The 15,035-nt window shown below is 27.1% G+C and overlaps 2 long non-coding RNA genes across 2 annotated transcripts; one reads left to right on the forward strand and one right to left on the reverse strand.

Annotated features, from left to right (window-relative positions):
• Positions 1–9,912: 9,912 nt before the first annotated feature.
• On the reverse strand, positions 9,913–10,553 carry LOC134204820 (uncharacterized). Its single transcript, XR_009977992.1, has 3 exons — positions 10,419–10,553; positions 10,166–10,348; positions 9,913–10,012 (listed from the first exon to the last, which is right to left on the reverse strand). It is a non-coding gene; the product is annotated as an uncharacterized LOC134204820 (long non-coding RNA).
• Positions 10,554–11,325: 772 nt separating this feature from the next.
• On the forward strand, positions 11,326–11,968 carry LOC134204821 (uncharacterized). Its single transcript, XR_009977993.1, has 3 exons — positions 11,326–11,450; positions 11,509–11,643; positions 11,704–11,968. It is a non-coding gene; the product is annotated as an uncharacterized LOC134204821 (long non-coding RNA).
• Positions 11,969–15,035: the final 3,067 nt, after the last annotated feature.

Raw genomic sequence — 15,035 nt, forward strand, 5'->3', positions numbered from 1 at the left:
CCAGGATTTTCTCTGAAAATTCGTCCATGAGTTCTTCCAGGAGTTCATGCCAGAATTTTTCTTGGGATTTCCACCGGAAATTCATCTACAAATTCCTCTGGAACTTGTTCCAAGAGATAATTCCTCCAGAAAGGCCGCTAAGAATTCCACCTCCAACCAGATCCTCTGGAAATTCTTTCAAAAGTTAATCTGAGAATTCCTACATGAGTTTCTATGGAAGTTCGGGAAGAATTTTCTCTGGGAATTGCTGCAGGAGTCCTTCTGGGATATTGTCTAAGTGTTGCTCTGGAAATACCTCCAGGAGTTCCTAAAGAAATTCCTCCAATAGTTATTCTAGTTTATTTGGGAATACCTTCAGGAGTTCTTTTTGTAATTATTCCAGAAGTTACTTCGGGAGTTCATCTGGGAGTTCCTTACTAATGTAATTCTGTCAGAAGATCCTCAAGGAGTATCTCTGCGAATTCCAGTATTTCCTCCAAGAGTTCCTCTAGGAATTCTTCCAGGAGTTCTTCTGAGAATATTTCCAGGGGTTCTTTTGAGAATTCTTCCAAGCGTTCCTCTGAAAACTCCTCCAGGACTTTCTCTGGGAATTCCTCCTGGATTTCCTCTTGTAATACTCCCAGAAGTTTCTTCTGGATTTCTTGTGTAATTCTTTCAGGAGCTCCACTAGAAATTCTTCCAGAAGTTCCTCCACGAGAGTCCTCTTGTAATACTTCCAGAAGTTCCTTTGAGAGTTATCTGAGCATTCCTCCAGGAGTTCACCGGGAATTCCTTCAGAAGTTCCTCCAGGAGCTTCTCTGAAAATTCCACCAGGAGTTCCTCTTGTAATATTTCCAGAAGTTCCTTCAAGAGTTTCTCTGGGCATTACTCCAAAATCTCCACGCCTCCAGGAGTTCCTCTGGGGATTACGCCAGAAGTTTCTTCGGGAGTTTCTATGAGAATTTTTTCAGGAGTTCCAGAGAGAATTCCTTCAGAATCTCCTCCGCCAGTTCCGCTTTTAATACTTTCAGAAATTTCTACAGGAGTTTCTCTAAGCATTCTTCCAGGAGTTCCACTGGGAATTCCTCCAGGAGTTCCACTGAACATTCTTCCAGGAGTTCCACTGAACATACTTCCAGGAGTTCTACTGGGAATTCTTCCAGGAGTTTCTCTGAGAATTCTTTCGGAAGTTCCTTTGGGAATACCTCCGGAAGTTCTTCTGGGAATTCCTCCAGGAGTTCCTCTGGAAATTCCGCCAGGAGTTCCTCTGGAAATTCCTCCAGGAGTTCCTCCAGGAGGAATTACGCGAGAAGTTTCTTGTGTAATTCTTCTGGTATTTTCTCTGAGAATTCCTCCAGGAGTTCCACTGGGAGTTCCTCCAAAATCTCCTCCGCGAGTTCCACTTGTAATACTTCCAGAAAGTCCTTGAGGAGTTTCTCTGAGCATTCTTCCAGGAGTTCCACTGGGAATTCTTCCAGAAGTTCCTCTGGGAATACCTCCGGAAGTTCTTCTGTAAATTCCTCCAGAAGTTTCTCTGAAAATTATTGTGTAATTCTTCCAGGATTATCTCCGGTAGTGTCTATGAGAATTCCTTCAGAAGTTCCTCCAGAATCTCCTCCGCAAGTTCCTCCAGGAGTTCCTCTGGGAATTACGCCAGAAGTTTCTTGCGTAATTCTTCAGGAAGTTTCTCTGAAATTCCTCCAGGTTTTCCTTTGGAAATTTTTCTGGAAATTACGCCAGAAGTTTCTTCGGGAGTGTCTATGAGAATTCTTTCAGGAGTTCCAATGGAATTCCTACAGAATCTCCTCGAAGTTCCACTTGTAATACTTCCAGAAATTCCTTCAGGAGTTTCTCTGAGCATTCTTCCACGAGTTCCACTGGGAATTCCTCCAGGAGTTTCTCCGAGAATTCATCCGGGAGTTCCTTTTGGGAATACCTCCAGAAGTTCTTCTGGAAATACCTCCAGGAGTTCCTCTGGAAATTCCTCCAGGAGTTCCTCTGGGATTAACGACAGAAGTTTCTTGTGTAGTTCTCCAGAAGTTTCTCTGGAAATTCCTCCAGGTGTTCCTTTGGAAATTTCTCTGGGAATTACACCAGAAGTTTCTCCGGGAGTTTCTATGAGAATTTCTTCAGGAGTTCCAGTGAGAATTCCTCCAGAATCTCCTCCGCGAGTTCCACTTGTAATACTTCCAGAAATTCCAGAGTTTCTCTGAGCATTCTTCCAGGAGTTCCACTGGGAATTTCTCCAGGAGTTCCACTGAACATTCTTCTACTGGACATTCTTCCAGGAGTTTCTTTGAGAATTCTTTCGGAAGTTCCTTTGGGAATACTCTCCGGAAGTTGTTATGGGAATTCCTCCAGGAGTTCCTCTGTGCAGTGTCTATGAGAATTCCTGGAAATTACGCTTGGTATTTCTCTGAGAATTCCTCCGAGGTTCCACTGGGAATTCCTCCAGAATCTCCTCCATGAGTTCCACTTGTAATACTTCCAGAAAGTCCTTGAGGAGTTTCTTTGAGCATTCTTCCAGGAGTTCTACTGGGAATTCCTCGAGGAGTTCTTCTGGAAATTCCTCTAGAAGTTTCTCTGGAAATTACTTCAGGAGTTCCTCTGGGAATAACGCCAGAAGCTTCTTGTGTAATTCTTCAAGGATTTTCTGCGGGAGTGTCTATGAGAATTCCTTCAGGAGTTCCTTCAGAATCTCCTCCGCAAGTTCCTCCAGGAAATACTCTGGGAATTACGCCAGAAGTTTCTCTGCGAGTGTCTTTGAGAATTCCTTCAAGAGTTCCAATGGAAATTTCTCCAGAATGTCCTCCGCTAGCTCCACTTAAAATACTTCCAGAAATTCCTTCACGAGTTTCTCTGAGCATTCTTCCAGGAGTTCGACTGGGAATTCCTCCAGGAGTTTCTCTGAGAATTCTTCCGGAAGTTCCTTTGAGAATATCTCTGGATTACTTAATACCTTGAGAATACCTCTGGATACCTTAAATTAAAATTAAATTAAAATTAAATTAAAATTAAATTAAAATTAAATTAAAATTAAATTAAAATTAAATTAAAATTAAATTAAAATTAAATTAAAATTAAATTAAAATTAAATTAAAATTAAATTAAAATTAAATTAAAATTAAATTAAAATTGAATTAAAATTAAATAAAAATTAAATTAAAATTACATTAAAATTAAATTAAAATTAAATTAAAATTTAATTAAAATTAAATTAAAATTAAATTAAAATTAAATTAAAATTAAATTAAAATTAAATTAAAAATTAAATTAAAATTAAATTAAAATTAAATTAAAATTAAATTAAAAATTAAATTAAAATTAAATTAAAATTAAATTAAAATTAAATTAAAATTAAATTAAAATTAAATTAAAATTAAATTAAAATTAAATTTAAATTAAATTAAAATTAAATTAAAATTAAATTTAAAATTAAATTAAAATAAAATTAAAATTAAATTAAATTAAAATTAAAATTAAATTATAATTAATTTAATATTAAATTAAAATTAAATTTAAATTAAATTAAAATTAAATTAAAAATTAAATTAAAATTAAATTAAAATTAAATTAAAATTAAATTAAAATTAAATTAAAATTAAATTAAATTAAAATTAAATTAAAATTAAATTAAAATTAAATTAAAATTAAATTAAAATTAAATTAAAATTAAATTAAAATTAAATTAAAATTAAATTAAAAATTAAATTAAAATTAAATTAAAATTAAATTAAAATTAAATTAAAAATTAAATTAAAATTAAATTAAAATTAAATTAAAATTAAATTAAAATTAAATTAAAATTAAATTAAAATTAAATTAAAATTAAATTAAAATTAAATTAAAATTAAATTAAAATTAAATTAAAATTAAATTAAAATTAAATTAAAATTAAATTAAAATTAAATTAAAATTAAATTAAAATTAAATTAAAATTAAATTAAAATTAAATTAAAATTAAATTAAAATTAAATTAAAATTAAATTAAAATTAAATTAAAAATTAAATTAAAATTAAATTAAAATTAAATTAAAATTAAATTAAAATTAAATTAAAATTAAATTAAAATTAAATTAAAATTAAATTAAAATTAAATTAAAATTAAAATTAAATTAAAATTAAATTAAAATTAAATTAAAATTAAATTAAAATTAAATTAAAATTAAATTAAAATTAAATTAAAATTAAATTAAAATTAAATTAAAATTAAATTAAAATTAAATTAAAATTAAATTAAAATTAAATTAAAATTAAATTAAAATTAAATTAAAATTAAATTAAAATTAAATTAAAATTAAATTAAAATTAAATTAAAATTAAATTAAAATTAAATTAAAATTAAATTAAAATTAAATTAAAATTAAATTAAAATTAAATTAAAATTAAATTAAAATTAAATTAAAATTAAATTAAATTAAAATTAAATTAAAATTAAATTAAAATTAAATTAAAATTAAATTAAAATTAAATTAAAAATTAAATTAAAATTAAATTAAAATTAAATTAAATTAAATTAAAATTAAATTAAATTAAAATTAAATTAAAATTAAATTAAAATTAAATTAAAATTAAATTAAAATTAAATTAAAATTAAATTAAAATTAAATTAAAATTAAATTAAAATTAAATTAAAATTAAATTAAAATTAAATTAAAATTAAATTAAAATTAAATTAAAATTAAATTAAATTAAAATTAAATTAAATTAAAATTAAATTAAAATTAAATTAAAATTAAATTAAAATTAAATTAAAATTAAAATTAAAATTAAATTAAAATTAAATTAAAATTAAATTAAAATTAAATTAAAATTAAATTAAAAATTAAATTAAAATTAAATTAAAATTAAATTAAAAATTAAATTAAAATTAAATTAAAATTAAATTAAAATTAAATTAAAATTAAATTAAAATTAAATTAAAATTAAATTAAAATTAAATTAAAATTAAATTAAAATTAAATTAAAATTAAATTAAAATTAAATTAAAATTAAATTAAAATTAAATTAAAAATTAAATTAAAATTAAATTAAAATTAAATTAAAATTAAATTAAAATTAAATTAAAATTAAATTAAAATTAAATTAAAATTAAATTAAAATTAAATTAAAATTAAATTAAAATTAAATTAAAATTAAATTAAAATTAAATTAAAATTAAATTAAAAATTAAATTAAAATTAAATTAAAATTAAATTAAAATTAAATTAAAATTAAATTAAAATTAAATTAAAATTAAATTAAAATTAAATTAAAATTAAATTAAAATTAAATTAAAATTAAATTAAAATTAAATTAAATTAAATTAAAATTAAATTAAAATTAAATTAAAATTAAATTAAAATTAAATTAAAATTAAATTAAAATTAAATTAAAATTAAATTAAAATTAAATTAAATTTAAATTAAAATTAAATAAAAATTAAATTAAAATTAATTTTAAATAAATTAAATTTAAATTAAAATTAATTTAAATTAAATAAAAATTAAATTATTTTTCAAATTAATATTATATTAAAATCAAATAAAAATTACATTAAAATTAAATAAAAATTGAATTAAAATTAAATTAAAATTAAATTAAAATTAAATTAAAATTAAATTAAAATTAAATTAAAATTAAATTAAAATTAAATTAAAATTAAATTAAAATTAAATTAAAATTAAATTAAAATTAAATTAAAATTAAATTAAAATTAAATTAAAATTAAATTAAAATTAAATTAAAATTAAATTAAAATTAAATTAAAATTAAATTAAAATTAAATTAAAATTAAATTAAAATTAAATTAAACTTAAATTAAAAATTAAATTAAAATTAAATTAAAATTAAATTAAAATTAAATTAAAATTAAATTAAAATTAAATTAAAATTAAATTAAAATTAAAATTAAAATTAAATTAAAATTAAATTAAAATTAAATTAAAATTAAATTAAAATTAAATTAAAATTAAATTAAAATTAAATTAAAATTAAATTAAAATTAAATTAAAATTAAATTAAAATTAAATTAAAATTAAATTAAAATTAAATTAAAATTAAATTAAAATTAAATTAAAATTAAATTAAAATTAAATTAAAATTAAATTAAAATTAAATTAAAATTAAATTAAAATTAAATTAAAATTAAATTAAAATTAAATTAAAATTAAATTAAAATTAAATTAAAAATTAAATTAAAATTAAATTAAAATTAAATTAAAATTAAATTAAAATTAAATTAAAATTAAATTAAAATTAAATTAAAATTAAATTAAAATTAAATTAAAATTAAATTAAAATTAAATTAAAATTAAATTAAAATTAAATTAAAAATTAAATTAAAATTAAATTAAAATTAAATTAAAATTAAATTAAAATTAAATTAAAATTAAATTAAAATTAAATTAAAATTAAATTAAAATTAAAATTAAAATTAAATTAAAATTAAATTAAAATTAAATTAAAATTAAATTAAAATTAAATTAAAATTAAATTAAAATTAAATTAAAAATTAAATTAAAATTAAATTAAAATTAAATTAAAATTAAATTAAAAATTAAATTAAAATTAAATTAAAATTAAATTAAAATTAAATTAAAATTAAATTAAAATTAAATTAAAATTAAATTAAAATTAAATTAAAATTAAATTAAAATTAAATTAAAATTAAATTAAAATTAAATTAAAATTAGATTGAAATTAAATTAAAATTAAATTAAAATTAAATTAAAAATTAAATTAAAATTAAATTAAAATTAAATTAAAATTAAATTAAAATTAAATTAAAATTAAATTAAAATTAAATTAAAATTAAATTAAAATTAAATTAAAATTAAATTAAAATTAAATTAAAATTAAATTAAAATTAAATTAAAATTAAATTAAATTAAATTAAAATTAAAATAAAAATAAAATAAAAATTAAATTAAAATTAAATTAAAATTAAATTAAAAGTAAATTAAAATTAAATTAAAATTAAATTAAAATTAAATTAAAATTAAATTAAAATTAAATTAAAATTAAATTAAAATTAAATTAAAATTAAATTAAAATTAAATTAAAATTAAATTAAAATTAAATTAAAATTAAATTAAAATTAAATTAAAATTAAATTAAAATTAAATTAAAATTAAATTAAAATTAAATTAAAATTAAATTAAAATTAAATTAAAATTAAATTAAAATTAAATTAAAATTAAATTAAAATTAAATTAAAATTAAATTAAAATTAAATTAAAATTAAATTAAAATTAAATTAAAATTAAATTAAAATTAAATTAAAATTAAATTAAAATTAAATTAAAATTAAATTAAAATTAAATTAAAATTAAATTAAAATTAAATTAAAATTAAATTAAAATTAAATTAAAATTAAATTAAAAATTAAATTAAAATTAAATTAAAATTAAATTAAAATTAAATTAAAATTAAATTAAAATTAAATTAAAATTAAATTAAAATTAAATTAAAATTAAATTAAAATTAAATTAAAATTAAATTAAAATTAAATTAAAATTAAATTAAAATTTAATTAAAATTAATTAAAATTAAATTAAAATTAAATTAAAATTAAATTAAAATTTAATTAAAATTAAATTAAAATTAAATTAAAGCACAAGGAGCAACTGGCTTCAGTTTTCTTGGATATTAAGGGCGCTTTTGATTCTGTTTCCATAGAAGTACTGTCGGAAAATCTGCACAGTAGTGGATTACCCGTTATTTTGAATAATTTCTTGTACAATTTGTTGTCAGTAAAACACATGAACTTTACTCTCGGCACTCTGACAACTTCCAGAAATAGCTACATGGGCCTTCCCCAAGGTTCATGTTTAAGTCCCTTGCTTTACAATTTCTATGTTAAAGATATTGACAATTGTTTGGAAGGACAATGCACGCTTAGACAACTTGCAGATGATGCGGAGGTTCATGTGCAAATGTCCTGCAAAGACCATTGCAAAATTCCCTAAATAACCTGACTGTTTGGGCCAGACATTTAGGGATCGAGTTTTGTCCGCAAAAAACTCAATTGGTAGTGTTTACTAAGAAGCGGTACCCAGCTCAACTGAAACTAAAGCTGTTGAAAGATGACATAAACCAATCTTTATCTTCTAAATACCTTTGGGGTCTGGTTTGATTCCAAGTGTACCTGGAAACCCCTATATTGATTATTTGTTAGAGAAATGCCGAAAAAGGATCCATTTTCTTCGTTCTATCTCCGGAACTTGGTGGGGCGCTCACCCGGAAGACCTCATCAAACTATATAAAACGACTATTCTCTCTGTTTTAGAGTATGGCTCTTTCTGCTTCCTCTCAGCAGCTGAGTGCCACCTAATCAAATTGGAACGAATTCAATATCGTTGTTTGCGTATTGCTCTTGGCTGTATGCATTCAACGCATAACATGAGCCTGGAGGTGCTTGCTGAGTCACTCCTTTAAAGCACCGTTACTGGGAAACTCTCACTTAGAATACTGATCAAATGTGGAACAAGTAACACACTTGTATTAGAAAACTTCGATAATATGCTTGAACTGGCTCATCGTTCAAGATACCTGCGAGTCTATCTCAACTACATATCGTCAGATCTCTGTCTTCCATGTTATAATCCACCTCGAGTTCACTTCTGTCAACGACAGTTCCTCAATTGAATACGATCTGTCCATGAAACACGCTATTCAAGGAATACCAGATCATCTTCGACAAATATCTATCCCTTCCATTTTCTGAAAAATATGAACATGTCAATTGCAATAACAGATATTTCACTGATGGTTCTCGCATTAACGGATCCACTGGCTTCGGTGTTTTCAACGTAAATTCAACCACCTTCCGAAAACTTCAAGAACCGTGTTCGGTTTATGTTGCTGAGCTGGCAGCAATTAATTTCGCTTTGGGGATAATTTCCGATCAGCCCGTAGACCATTATTTCATCTTCTCGGATAGTCTTAGTTCTATCGAGGCACTATCTAAGAGAGCAGATGCCTAATTTGGTCGAAAGATCATTCAAGATTACCTTTGTATGGGTCCCATCCCATTGCCTAATCTATGGCAATGAGAAGGCGGACTCGCTAGCAAAGGTGGGCGCACAGGAAGGTGAAGTTTATGATAGACAAATCTCGAACAACGAGTTTTTTCCATTAGTCCGTCAGAGTACTCTTCAAAATTGGCAAATGATTTGGTCACACAATGAACTTGGACGGTGGCTATTTTCCATAGTTCCTAAAGTTTCTGCGCGAGCGTGGTTCAGAGGTGAGGACTTAAGCCGAGGCTTCATTCGCACGATGTCGAGGCTTATGTCCAATCACTATTAAAAAAAAAATTAAATTAAAATTAAATTAAAATTAAATTAAAATTAAATTAAAATTAAATTAAAATTAAATTAAAATTAAATTAAAATTAAATTAAAATTAAATTAAAATTAAATTAAAATTAAATTAAAATTAAATTAAAATTAAATTAAAATTAAATTAAAATTAAATTAAAATTAAATTAAAATTAAATTAAAATTAAATTAAAATTAAATTAAAATTAAATTAAAATTAAATTAAAATTAAATTAAAATTAAATTAAAATTAAATTAAAATTAAATTAAAAATTAAATTAAAATATAAATAAAATATAATTTAAATTAAATTAAAATTAAATTAAAATTAAATTAAAATTAAATTAAAATTAAATTAAAATTAAATTAAAATTAAATTAAAATTAAATTAAAATTAAATTAAAATTAAATTAAAATTAAATTAAAATTAAATTAAAATTAAATTAAAATTAAATTAAAAATTAAATTAAAATTAAATTAAAATTAAATTAAAATTAAATTAAAATTAAATTAAAATTAAATTAAAATTAAATTAAAATTAAATTAAAATTAAATGCTAGCGCTACCAGAAAGGCGTACCTGAAGGTACCATTGCACGAAAGGGGGTCATTTGGGGAGCAGCACGTAAATCATTTTTTTGTATTGGGGTGGATTAATGCAAAGCTGTTGAAATAGATCAGGTGGCGGCGAACTTCCAGATATACTTGATCTTGTTTTTCGAGGTTAAGTTCCTGTAATGACACAAAAAAAGATATATTCAACAATTAAGTACATACATAAGAGAAAATGTTTTCGCTGCCCAAGAAGCATTCACTGTAAAATCTTACACGAGTGCTCATTAAAACTGTGAAGCTTATTAACTACAAAATAATCGCCACACTCACTGGTAAATTCAAAGGATCCATTTACCGCTTCCTAGCAATTGCTTTCAAGGTACGACGCTTTCCAACGCTATTTCTTGGAAGCGGAAATTTTTGGTAGGTGATTGGATTGCTTCAGCGCCAGATGACGATAATTCGTCCTCAAGCACTACACTATAGGCAAACAGGACTTTTTTCCGTGCTACACTAGAAGAACGAAAAAAATGATTATCAAACAGTAAAAACACAACTTGAAACCATTTTAAAAGTGACTTACCACGAGCCAGCTTTCGATCGCAGTATACTTCAATCGTAGTAAACTCTTCATCACAAGAGGAAACATTTGCAACCGAGACCATCTCAGACAGCAAACGTTCAATCTCCGAGTTTAGCTTCTCCTTGCGCATCTTTTTCCCTGCATGGACTTTTTTCCCATTCGACGTGGATTTTACTTCAGCTTAAACCTTTGTAAATAGAAGTGGGTGGCAGGTATTTATAGTAATGGAAGTAACTGACGAGTGGTTTGATGGAAAGCCTTGACGCGAAGTCCATCGGTGCTGGCGGTGGAGAATCCATGACCACCGGAGGAAGAACTGGCGGATGAATTGTAGTTGGCGCTACCATTGATCCCTAATCCTATGTTGATTCTGTCATCTAAATATATCCTTTTAGGAATCGGTTGCCTTTGACTCGCTCTTCCGAGAACTTCCGAGAACTTGCTACCGACAACGCATCCTCCATAAACCCTTTCGCTTTGTAGCCACGACCACGAATCCTGGAAATCAAGTTTATTGTTGAAATCTGACTTTATTTTTCTAAATATGATTAAGTACTTACTTGAAAAAAAGCATTCCAACATCGCCATTTTGTCGAAGATAAGCACCGAGAGCACTCGCAAAGCGCACCGAGAAGCACGAAATGAATGAAAAGAATGCTGTTTCTATTTTCAGCTGTCATAAAAAATGCAAGGCGCGAAAAAAAAGAAAAAGAGCATAACAAACGAGTCAATGTTTTATGCTTTCTGAAGGGAAGCATAACTAACGGACCCTAACCATAATCTAACAGCTCACAGATTGTTACTCTGGGTATCTATAATGTACACTGTAAACTCGACAACACTATTTAAAGAGTAAAAATCACCCCTTTTTTGACGATGTATGGAACTGTCAAAATAAAGGATGTTTATTTATTTTACATAATGAATATTGTCTCTTTAATGAGTGAAAAGCAAAATATACTTCCACACGTGCAGTTCCCCGTCGTGAATGGTAAGGGTGATTCAGGAGTTGGAGGAGCCTTCATGAAAATGGTAAGATTCATGATAAATACGCAGAATGTTTCCATTAAAGTCTCACCTTCCATTCAAGAACATAAAGCCATCAGAAGCCTCGGACTGCGGTGAATAATTGATGCAGTTCATCACGAAGGGATGCGAGGGTATGCTGCTACACTTCAGCCATTTGGACTCATCCGAAGGCACAGAGAAGTCGGACTTTGCAAAGGTAATTACGATGATCTCCAAAATCTAACCCTCCTCCACTAAATAACCTATTTTGCCGCAGGCCCCAACACATTCCAGGAAGGATATCATATTTACGAAGAATGTACTCGATAAGTGTTCCTGTCCCTGTTCCTGACGATCGGAAACCCAGTCAGAGACGGTTGGCATCAACTTAGAAAGCCGTCGATTCCGGGAGCGGTTTCAGGAACAGCTGCTGTGTCTGTTGTGTCCCTGCTTTGTCCACTTACTTCCCGTCATTCGTTCGGCGGGTTACTTAATACCATGGGATGTGATCCGGTAAAGCAGAGAGGCGAGGAAAATACAAGTTGCAGTTATTTCCCTTTATATAATCAGTAAAATAATATGATGTGTTTCATGAAAATATTTCTCTTGGTAATGAGTAAAAAGTACCCTGAATTTGACGTATAGGCTTCTTACTTCATTAATGAGTAAACGCTGTTTACTCTTTTAATGAGTTGAACTATTTAACTTCATACTGGGTACTTTTACTCATTAAAGAGTACTTTTGGTTGGCACAGTGTATAGATTCTACTATCTATACTGGAGTACGGGTTACCCAGATTTTTCTGCTTGTTCGATTACCTAGGATTTGAGTTTAGGTACTGCTATTTGATGTACTGTCAAACGTCACCGGTACGGAATACAGCAACCCAATTGATAGCCGAAAATAGTGACCTATACAGAAACGAGTGACGAAGCTAAAATGAGAGCGCTCTGCGAGTGATTAAAATGCTCGCGACCGATAATGATGCCACAAGACAAACAGACGAAAAATCCATCGTTCAACTCCTCTACCACCATCTTGCAAGAATGTTACACGAAACAATGATTCGTATGACATTGTCACCAGAAGGCGCTGAAGTGAAATGTCAAACTCGAAGCATCAAGTTAAAAGTTATTTTAGTTACTAGATAAAGATTGTCGCTTCGGTTCCCTTTGTTCTGCTGTCCGAAACATGTGTGGTACTAAACTGTCAAATCGTATGTATTTTTTCTTCATTGACATTTAGATCTCCTATCTTCGACAGCAAAAGATGTTCTGGACAGCGACGACAGCGACAATCTTTATTTAGTAACTAAAATATCTTGTATCAAGTTAGTTAAGGTTCCGTCGACGATGCAATAAATTATTATCTATTGTATGATTCATGCTTTTTTAAAGATAATGAATATTTTTGGAAAAAAAAATTTTTTCTCTGTGCAAATATTGTGGATTTACTCAACCAATGGATTCGAAGGTCGGTTCACTTGCATATTTCAAACGTTCCCTTTTCCACCAAGATTTGTCAAACTCAATAAATGTTTGGTAGATTACCTTGTTTTTTGCTCCTTCTCTATCAAAACAGATGTCAAAACATCGGATGAGGAAAGAGAAGTCCGAGGGAAATATAAAAAAGCACGTGGCAGACTTGTCAGTTTTGACAGATTTTACTATGAAGACGGGTGTGAAAGTGAAAACGGCGATTTCAACGACCGTTCAAGGAGCGACTATTTCGAACGGTCGGGTCCAATAGGGAAATCCACGTACAATAACTTCTTCCGCGTAACAATATTTCGAAGGACCCCCACTACTATATTTTGCGTAACAAAGCGTAACAAAAATCGAACAAGTGGGGGGACTGGGGGAGTGGGGGACTCCCTATTGCGTTACGTAATATTTGAACAGACCCCAATATTATTTTATATTGATTTAAAAGTACTCCGAAAATTAGTATTCCATTTTTACCGTGCATAAAACCTTAAAATGGGTATTTTTTTATCCCATTATAGACTTATGCAGGGGTTCATCGAATTCACTCACCCGATGGATTTTGACATTTGAGCGGGTCGTCTTCTCGAACAAAAGTTCATTTTGCGTTCATTATGCGACCCGCTCAAACGTCATAATTTCTTGGGGGAGTTCATTTTGCGTTAGTCTATGGGTTTATGTTTTTCTGTGTAGCTACATTTTCTTCCGGTGTACGATGGAAAAGGCCTTTTCATGTGACATCATGATGCTGAGACTGAACTTGTTATAAAACTGAATGCTGTCAGTTTCGAATTGTGTCTTGGGAGAGCATAACCTTGTCATCCGAGAGCATTTCATACCGAAATAATCATATACATATATGTGATAACTATTTGAATATTTACTATTTTTTGCGAAGTTCAACCGTTTTGAAATTCAATAGTGAACAAAAAGAAAACATTCTCCATCGAATGCAACTTGCTGCGGTAAAATCGATTAAGGTTTAGCACTAGAAAATTTGGTTACATGCTTTAGTGCACACACATACGCACACACACACACACACGGACAGACAGACATTTGCTCAGTTCGTCGAGCTGAGTCGATTGGTATATAACACTAGGGTCTACGAGTCCTCGATAAAAAAGGTCGTTTTCGAGGAATGATAGCCTTTTCGGTACAACTTTGTTGTACGAGAAAGGCAAAAATGTAGTCACGATCGAGGTTGCTGCTGCTTTGGACCGTTGCAAAGTTAGTGACCGAAATGCAGTTTTTTTTTAAAGTTCGTCTATCGCTCAATCCTTGGGACATGACGTTTCGACATTATTGTTGAACAAAGAGTCTGTCAGAAAATCAAGTAAAGAAATTCGTGTACAAAACAAATCGTTATAAAACTCCCTATGACTATTAAGACAATCATTACATTTCCAGTGTTTATAGAACATTTCTGAAAAGCATATCTTCAAACATTTTTACGAATTTCCAGAAATAATCATGTATTCCTGTAAATTTTATAAAATATTGGATCAGTTGCTCGGCATCGGTCGTACACGACGCACGCGATCGCAGATGTGTTCTGCCGGAATTAGTTTTGCATTTTAATTGTTTGCTGTTATCTTTGTTTTGCACCAATCAGTAGGCGCACGCACCGTCGGGTCGTTTGCTTTTCTACTGCACACAAGCAAAAGTGAAACAGATCGTCATGAGTGAGGTGTTTATAAATACGGTCGAATTTCGTTTTTCGATCGATTCACCTCGACCCTCGTGGGTAGAGATTGTTGAGTTCGTAAAGCAATTGGAATGTGATGTGTCGCATGTGGAAGCTATTTACAAGCTGACAGAAAACCGAAGCATTTGCATCAAGTTTATTTCGGAGGCTGTGATGTTAGAATCTCTTCGAAAAAATCGGAAATGCAAATTCGTTAGTGGTAAAACTGTGGAGGTATGTATGATGGTGGCGGGAGGTGATACTCGTTACCTTCGAGTGTTTGATCTGCCACCAGACAACGCTCTGTCAGCGGTTCTCAACCTGTACGGAAAAGTGCATCGTACGATTCGCGAAAAGTTTCCTCCTAACCTGGGTTTGGACTATGTCTACACTGGTGTTAGAGGCGTGTACATGAAAATGGAGAAGGAAGTGCCTCC

Source organism: Armigeres subalbatus, unplaced genomic scaffold, assembly GCF_024139115.2.
Source record: "Armigeres subalbatus isolate Guangzhou_Male unplaced genomic scaffold, GZ_Asu_2 Contig924, whole genome shotgun sequence".
Lineage (NCBI taxonomy): Eukaryota > Metazoa > Arthropoda > Insecta > Diptera > Culicidae > Armigeres > Armigeres subalbatus.